A 9,043-nucleotide genomic window follows, 5' to 3' on the forward strand; every position below is an offset into this window, starting at 1 on the left:
CTTTGTCTGTGATTATTGGCTCGAGGAGGAAAAGCTAATCCCAAATCTACCCAACTTAATTTTGCAAAAGTCTTTTTGAGTTATCCCTCCAGGTACCTATTATGTCTTCTTCATTTGGGTGTCAGAAGTATGTATGTATGTGTGTGTGTGTGTGTGTGTGTGTGTGTGTGTGTGTGTGTTTGTTAATAAAGTTATGTAAATGTTTTTCTTTTGGCTTTGTTTTTGTTCATGGTTAATATACTGAAATCAAAGTCTGTTTATTTCACTTTTATCTGCCACATGTAACTAGACTTTCAAGAAATTCCAGTGGCTTCTTGTAAAATGAGCATTTCCCGTATGTAAATTAATTAAGAAGCATTTATACACTTATTTCTGGTTGTTTGCTTGACTTCATGTGGCCACTTCCCATCCTATATACTTCCTCAAAAGTCTGGAACAGAGCTGTTCCTTGGGGACCTGTAAGCAGCTAGATTTTTGTCTTCCAGTCTTTTTTTTTTTTTTTAAATTTAGTTATGTTACCGATTGTTGGAATCCACTGAAATGGATGCTTGAAATTGAACTTTCCTCTGTCTGCAAGAGCAGTTCATGCTCTTGACTGCCAATCCATTGCTTCAGCACCAGAAATAGAGTATTTGGTTTGTGTCTAATAAATGGTGCTTCTAATTGGTTCTCTACTATTGTTGAAGATAATATATAGGAGATGGAATGATTTTATGAGTAAAAATGTAAGAATAGTGATGTGAATGTAGTATGAGAAACCATACTCTCTGGGCAGTAAGGATAGAGCACAGGAATCAAAATGGATTACAGTCTTGGACAGCTGAGACAGAGCTTTTGTAGCTGCGGGGCAAATTTGCTTTCTTCAGAGTATTGTTAAAGATCCCATTCCCAGCCAAGTTCATTTCTCTTGCCACTAGAAGAGAGACATTTATAACTCAGCATTGGAGTACTCTTCAGCAGGGTGGATCAGAACTTCATAGATCTGTTTGTTTTAGTAGCTTCTTTAGTTTGTTCCAAAACTGGTTTATTGATGGTGACTAAAAAAAAAAAAAAAAAGTGTGAACATTTGAATGTTCATTTTTCTGCTTGTGTTAAATTTGCTAGTTTTCCACTGTGTATGTGTGTGTTTAAATTCTTTACATTAGAACCTGTTCATCTCAAGAATAGGATCTCTTTCAAAATTCCCTTACTACAACACAAAAAAGACAGGCAAGGCCGTGACAGTATGTGTGAAGAGGAGGCTGTCTTATGAAATCAGGTGTTCTTCCATCAGGAGGACACGAGGCAGGGCTTTGGTTAGAAGAGCTTGATCTGGATGCTTCTGCAGAACCATAGCTCTGGAAGATGGAGCTCTCCTTCCAGTGGCTTGCATGAAACATGCCATGGAACATCATGAGGGGTGGGACTGTGTGCTACATGGCTGTGAGGAGGGGAGCACAGACTAAAACAAAAGTGAAGGAGTAGAATGGTTGTATATGCTTGGCCCTGGGAGTGGCACTACTGGGAGATATGGCCTTGTTCAAGTAGGTGTGTCACTGTGGGCATAGGCTTAAGACCCTCACCCTAGCTGCCTGGAAGTTACCCGTCCTCTAGTAGCCTTCAGATGAAGATGTAGAACTCTCAGCTCTGCCTGCACCATTCCTGTCTGGATGCTGCCATGTTCCCACTTTGATGATAATGGACTGAGCCTCTGAACCTGTAAGCCAGCCCTAAATAAATGTTGTCCTTATAAGAATTACCTTGATCATGGTGTCTGTTCAGAGCAGTAGAGCCCTAACTAAGACAGGGGGTACATGTGGACTATAGAAAGTAACCATGAGAAAGTACAAAGGAAGGCTGGGGGAGCCTGGACCTGTCTGCAGGCAATGAGCAATGTTCTCGGCACCCAGCTGATAGTGTCTCGCAAGGCTGTTTTGAGAATATTGTCTGTATCTCTCTCTCTTGCATTTCCCTATCTCTCACTTATATAGAGTGTATAAATGCACTAATAGGGTTGTTCTTAAGGGGCTATTTCTATATCATTTATAGTCATCTGGATAGTTCTTTGAACCCACTGGGCTGAATTTGAGGCCTGGTCCAAGATGTTTTGTAGGGGGATACTGAGCATCTCCCCATGCCATACCCCAGAGTAGAGGAATTTCCTAATTTTTGTCACTAGGCCAAAGTGACAAACAACCTACTAGTCTACTGCAGGTTAAAACTCATTTGTGATGAATAAAAGAGCAGCATTGCAGGTGAAATCTGCGCATAGGAAAGTGTTTGCTCAGGGTTGGCACTCAAAACTTGGTCCAAGGAAACCAAGGCGTCATCTCAAGCTGGCAACTGAAGTTGGAAATGGTTAAGGGGTCCGCACATGGCACTGTTTCTAAAAGCGTGAAAGCATGAGGGTTGAAAGGGTTCTAGAGAGTGCCTACTCTGGATGCTGGTCATCGTATTTCTCACAGCAACGAGAATGCAAACTAGAGCTGTGTTCTACACACCTAGGGGGTTTCTTGCATTTACCCTCCAAAATTGCGTTAAAAAATATGCCACTGGAGAATTTTCTCATAGGAGAAGAATTAAGGCCATTTCCTATAAAACGTAAATGTTAAAACACAAAAAGAAATTGAAGAAGACATCAAAAGATAGAGGGACATCCCATGGGTATGGATTGACAGGATTAATACTGTGATAACGGCCATTCTTGCCGAAGCAATCTTAAGATTCAATGCATTCCCCATCAAAATTCCAATTCACCACAGAAATTGAAAAACATAACAACTACAACAACAAAAAACAAGCCAACAATGAAATGATCCATTTTGGAAAAATGAATACTGCTGGAGGTATTGTCATTTGTGATTTCAAATTATCCTACAGAGTACAGTAAAAAACATCATGGTACTGGTGTGTGCACACACGTGCGCGCACACACACACACACACACACACACACACACACACACACAAAGCATGATGGTCTATAGAATAGAATTCAGGACCCAAATAAAAGGTCATAGACCTATGGTGATATGATTTTTTGATAGAGGCCAAAAATACACAGTGGTGAAGAGAGCATCTTCAAGAAATAGTCCTGCAAAACGGGATATGTGCTCGGAGAAGAATGAAGCGTGATCTGTATGTCCCACTTAACACACAAAAACTTCTTTTTGAATAGATCAAAGACCTTGGTGTTAAACCTGAAACTTTGGAAGAAAGAATAGGAAAAAAAAAAACCCAGAATATAGACTTGGGTATGGACTTTCTGAATAGGATTATGCAGGACGTGGGAGCAATAGTCAACCAGTGGGATTCTATGAAATTAAAAAAAAAAGTATGTACTGAAAATGAAGCTTATTAATTAATAGAAGAGTGGAACTACAAAAATAAGGAGCAAAACTTATAAACGGAAACAGTCTTTGTCAGTTCTAGAGCTGACAGGATGAGTGTCTAGAATATACAAAAATGTAAAGCATCTAGGCACCAAGAAAACATGACCTACATAAAAATTGGGGCTTGAAACTAAACAGATTTCTCAAGAAATATAAGTGGCTGAGAAACGTTGCATTTGTTTTCACTACTATATTGAATTCTAAGAAAAAAGAATGAATATCCTGTATGTTTTAAATGTTCCTTTATATAAAGTAGAATGCTAATGAGCAGATTTGGCTATCAGTCTAAATTAGACACACCGTGGAGGTAGCACAAATGAGATTTCTCATACAGTGCCCTGATTTGAAACCCTCCCTCAAAACAATCTTATAAAGAATTGCTCCTAAGTCCCCTTGAAATTGCGATATTGCAGCAAACCCACAAACGACTGCCTGTCCACCTGTTAATTCAAGTATAGACCAAAAGCTAATAGGCAAATTACATCCTGTGTGCAACATTTAAAAAGAAATTCAGAGTTGAAATATAAAATCTACACAGGGCTGTACTTCCACAGAAGGCAGACTGCCCCAGCACATCATCAGAGGGCAGCTTCAGCACCGTAGGCTTTATTACATGTAGGAGTGGGCCTCCTTCATGGTCTGATGTGGAGCCAAGGCTTGGCATAGTGTTGATAGCTCAGGCAATTGCTGGGGCCACACTGAGCCAGTATCCAGTAATGAACTGGTTTGAGCTCCTTGCTCTCTAGTCTACAGGTCCTGTCCAGGTTGTTGATGCTTCTTGTGTCTCCCATCGGTGTCACTGCTCAATGACTCTATGTCCCAGGAATCCTGAAAGACAGGGTTTCTTCTGAGGGGGAGACAGTTATGTTCCATATTGTTTCTTTTTTTCCTGGGGCAGAGGCACTCACTCTTGGTAGCTTCTTGGAACCAAGCTCCAGAACAGAGATCTGTGTTCTTATGACTGCCACACTCACCCCTTTGTACCTTGGCTCTAGTCACTCATCTGTTAGAGGACCAGAACTTCTGCCCCCCCACTTATACCAGGGCTACTTTCAGCCTCTTATGTCCCTCCCTTATTTTGGAGGAAGGTAACGTTTCAAAAGTGTTCAGATATCCTTAGCCATTAGGGAAATGAAATAAAAACAACATTGAGATTTCAGCTTATCCCAGCCAGACACAAAGGACACGAATGTTGATGAGGATGTAGAGAAAGGGGCATCCTTGTTTACTGTTGGTGAGATGGCAAACCAGTGCGGAAGGTCCTCAAAAGCTACAAATAGAACTGCGACTTAACACAGCTCTATTATTCTTAGGCATGACCCCAGAAGGACTCTTACCTGCTACTCTAGATATATAGGAAAATCCATATTCATTGCTGCTATATTTACAGTAACTAGAAAATGGAAACAACTTAGAAGTCGATGAATGGATAATAAAAATGTTGCACATAAACACAATGGAATTTTTATTCAGCTATGAAGAAAAATGAAATTTTCAGGTCAGTGGTTAGAACTGGAAAAGTCACTCTGAAGGAGGCTACACAGATTCAGGAAGACAAATGCTTTGTGTTCTTATATATGGATCCTAGTATTTAATCTTTTGATTTGTGTGTTTAACTTGGAGTGTCCATAGAAGCCAAGAAACTAGAAAGGCACTGGTTATGGCAAGCAAGGTGGGAGGATCCTGAAGGGGGAGGGTAGTACACAGAATGAAAGAGGAAAGGGGAGTCATGGGGGAGAGTTAAGGGCTAGGTGGATGGAAGTAGGTAGGGTTGAAGGTATGGGGTGGGGAGGAATAACTAACATAGTTTTTAAAAGTCTTATGGAAACCTGTTTCAAAAGCTTCTTTGGTGGTGGTGGTGGTGGTGGTGGTAGGGAGAGAGAGAGAGAGAGAGAGAGAGAGAGAGAGAGAGAGAGAATGAATTACTCTATATAGGAGATAGTATTTCTCCCATAAGCTCTAGGTTTCCAAACAAGAAGTCCAGTGCAGGCGAGGACTACCTCTTGTCAAGTCTTTCCCAGGCATTCCAGAGGCTCCTGAACAACACAGTCCATTGCTGTTGCTCTTGGTTTAACTCATATTAAGCTCATATTGCTAAAGATACTGCACATTTTGCTCATGACATAGGGACTCCTGAGAGCCATAGAAAATAAAAACGGAGTACAGCCACATTGACTAAGCAGTGCCCTTGAGCATACATAAAACTGACCACCTCTCCCCTGTAACCCCACTCCTGGCTTACCAAACCTTTCCAGAGACCTTAAAGGAAGGACAGAAGAGCTATCATAGTTTAGTCTTTGCCAAAATGCTTATGTAAGACCTTGCTACATTCCCCAAGTGTTCCTCTCTCCCACCACATCTATACCATCTTTAGAATACCGCTTCAATGTTTTAAAATTGTTGCATGTAATTAAACAAACAAACAAACAAACAAGCCATATTATCTCCTTCTTCTGGGCCATGCTCCTCCAGGCCTGACTTGAATTTGCTTGTTCCTCCAGCTATGCTCCGATTGCTAAGCTTCACTGGTCTCACTCAGTTCTACCAAGCCATCACTGGCGTCCCTCCCCGAACCCCACAAGGCTGGGAGCTGCTGTTCACGCGCTACAGGCTAAAGGCCCTGGTTGCCCGCTTTCTCCTTCTGCCCACCTTAGCCACAGATGGAAAACACCAGATAGCCTTAATATTTTAAAACTAGCCAGATAACTCAATGGCTGGAAGAAGAATATCCTATCCCATCCTCCTTGGCCTCTCTGCCCATGGCAAAAGCTACAAATTAGGTTTACCAAGACCTACAGGTCGGCCACTTCCTCTGCTCCACCACCTGCTCTGCCTCTTCCTTCTCGTCCCCTTCTCTTCTGCCTGGGACCTGGAAGCCCTATCCTTTCCCCTTTGCCCAGCGATTAGCTTCCACTGTCTTTATTGACACAATCAAGAGTCAATTAGGGAATCAACACCTCTCTCTACATAAAATAACCAATAAAGTTAGGTTACGGTATATGGGAGACAGAAGTTAAAGTCATATTAAAAGCCTTGTTTTACTGTATTGATTGCTTGGTTTCTTTACAAGCAACAGTTTGTCTGAGCTTATGCATGTACATTAAAGTTTGTTTTCCCAAGGAAGCCTAGACATCTTGTTTCTATGTTCAGAATTTCACAATACTAAAATAGGACATGGAGAAATCAAGCTGATATTGATCTGGAAGCTTCCTTCCTTCCTGGCTAATTTTCAAAGTACCAGAAGGTGCTACACAGACAGTTGGGGGAAAAAATGTCATGAATCATCTTACCTAGTTCTGAATCCTGCAAGCTACAGTAATGACTAGCTTGACAAGAGATGCCCATGGGTACAATAGTGGCATGAATGTCAATAGGGATGGCCTGCTCCACAGGAGGAAACTCATGCTTAGTACTGCAACACTGGCCAAGACCTGTGCCTGGAAATACCATAGGTCTTAAAGGAGAACCTACTATTATTCAGCTAAATGGGAATAATATCACACTGCCTCCTGAAGATGTACATTTACCCATAGATTCGTGTTGCTCTCATCTGTCATATGAGGAGCTTCTTTTTTTACTGTGGATGGCACATATATACAGACTCCAAACTGGCCAAAGTACAGAGCAAATAGCTCTATAGTACTCAGCATGAATGGGATCTTTATATCACACACCCTCAGGGCTCAGGGAACATGGAGCAGGGGTAGAAAGACTTTAAGAGTCAGATGTGGGGAGCACTAGGGTGAAACAGTGACATCTGGGCATGACGGGATTGTCACACTGATGGGAAAATGGCAGCTGTGGTTGCCCACTAAAGAGCTGCACAAGACCAAGGCAGTCAACGTTTCACCTGGCTTGGGGGAGGGACACATGACCCTTGTCCTACTGCATTGTCAAAGTGATACAGCCTAGAGTAATATGAAAAGGGAGTCTCAACTGAGGGACTGCCCAGATCAAATTGGGCTATGGGCATGTCTGCAGGGAACTTCCTTATTTCTTGTTTCTTGAGCCTGATGTAGCTGGCTCACCGTGGGCAGTGGCCCTCAAATGTCTACGTGGTATGAGCCAGTGAATAAACAAATCCTCCAAGGTTTCTGCCAAGTTCCTGCTTGAGTCCCTGCCCTTATTTCCCTTAACAATACACTGGTAGGCCTGGTAAATCGCTCCATGGTTAAGAACACTGGCTGTTCTTCCAGAGGACCCAGATTCAACTCCCAGCATTCGCACAGCAGCTCACAACCATCTTTAATTCCAACCCTAAGGGATCAGATGTTCTCTTTTTGCCACTGTGAGCACCAGGCACATAGGGGCTGCACAAACATACATGCAGGTTGTTCTAGCTAGACTTTAAGTCAATGTGGGACAAGCTAGAATCATTGGAGAGGAGGGAACTTCCCTTGAGAAAATGTCTCTATAAGATAGGGCTGTAGGAAAGTCTGTAAGGAATTTTCTTAATTTGTGACTGATGTGGAATGCTCCAGTGTATTCTGTGTAAGTCCACCCCTGGGCTGGTGACCCTGAATTTTATAAGAAAGCAGGCTAAGCAAGCTGTGAGGTGCAAGTTAGTAAAGAAAACCCCTCCGTGGCCACTGCATCAACTCTTGCCTCCAGGTTCCTAACCATTTGAGTTCCTGCCCTGACTTCTTGTTATCTGGGAGTGTAACTGAAATGCATCCTCTCTTTCCCAAGTTTCTTGTGGTCAAAATGTTTTGTGTCAGCACTAGCACTAAGACACTAGCAAAACACCCATACCCATGCAATACATAAATAAAATACTAAAATTTTTCTTCTAAAAAAAAATGAGACGAACCTGTAAGCCAAGTAAACTCTTTCCTTCCCTAAATTGCTTCAGTCGTAATGTTTGTCTCAGCCGCAGAAAGGAAACGAGGACAAGCCCTCATCCATACCATAGGAGCTATCGCCAGGTAATGGCTGCTTGGCGAGAGTTTGTTTCCTTTAGGGGTGTGGCTCTTGGCAGTTTGATGTGAATAGCCTGACACTTACGTGTATAAAATTAAACTCAGTGGCCCTACCGACTGGAAAGATCTGACCCTAAGAGATAGTCTGCCCTCAGCAACGATGAACAACCTACCGGCCACACCTTCTCCTGAAGAACTGATGACCATGCCAGGTTTTTCAGGCCCCTGTGACCCTGTCTGCACAAGCTGAAGAGGACAGTGCAGCGCTCATGGAAGTTGTTATCACCGTCGTGTTCCTTACCCCGATCTCCGCGGTGACCTTGATCTTCTTTGAGCCTGCAGAAGGGGAGCCCAGAGCCATCCTCCAGATGGAGACTGACTCAGGCAAGGGCAGAGAGAAGGATGAGTAATTCATCTAATGCTCCCCAGGCTGGAGGGGCCAATTCCTGGCTCCAACACTAAGTCACTGCCTCTGTAGTTAGGGAACGTTTGCTCGAAAGCCAGTGAGTGGTGTTGAGTGACACAGGCACATCCACTCACCTCCCAGGACACAGCCCCCAATACCGGTATCACCGACTCCAAAGTTCAGAGACATGGAGAAAGCTGCTCACGGCGCTGGGCCTTGGCGTGGACAGTGCTCGCAACTGGCCAACAAAGTAGGGGGCATGCTTGAGTTGGAAGTGAGGTCACAGGCTGGTCCACTCTGTCCCCTCTCCCTAGGTGACGAGCAATAGCCCCAGTGTAGCTATCCAGT

General features: G+C 43.1%; 1 pseudogene; it reads left to right on the top strand.

Annotated features, from left to right (window-relative positions):
* The first annotated feature begins 8,449 nt into the window (after positions 1 to 8,449).
* On the top strand, positions 8,450 to 8,708 carry LOC110338605 (annotated as a pseudogene).
* Positions 8,709 to 9,043: the final 335 nt, after the last annotated feature.

Source organism: Mus pahari, chromosome 22 (assembly GCF_900095145.1).
Source record: "Mus pahari chromosome 22, PAHARI_EIJ_v1.1, whole genome shotgun sequence".
Classification (NCBI taxonomy): Eukaryota; Metazoa; Chordata; class Mammalia; order Rodentia; family Muridae; genus Mus; species Mus pahari.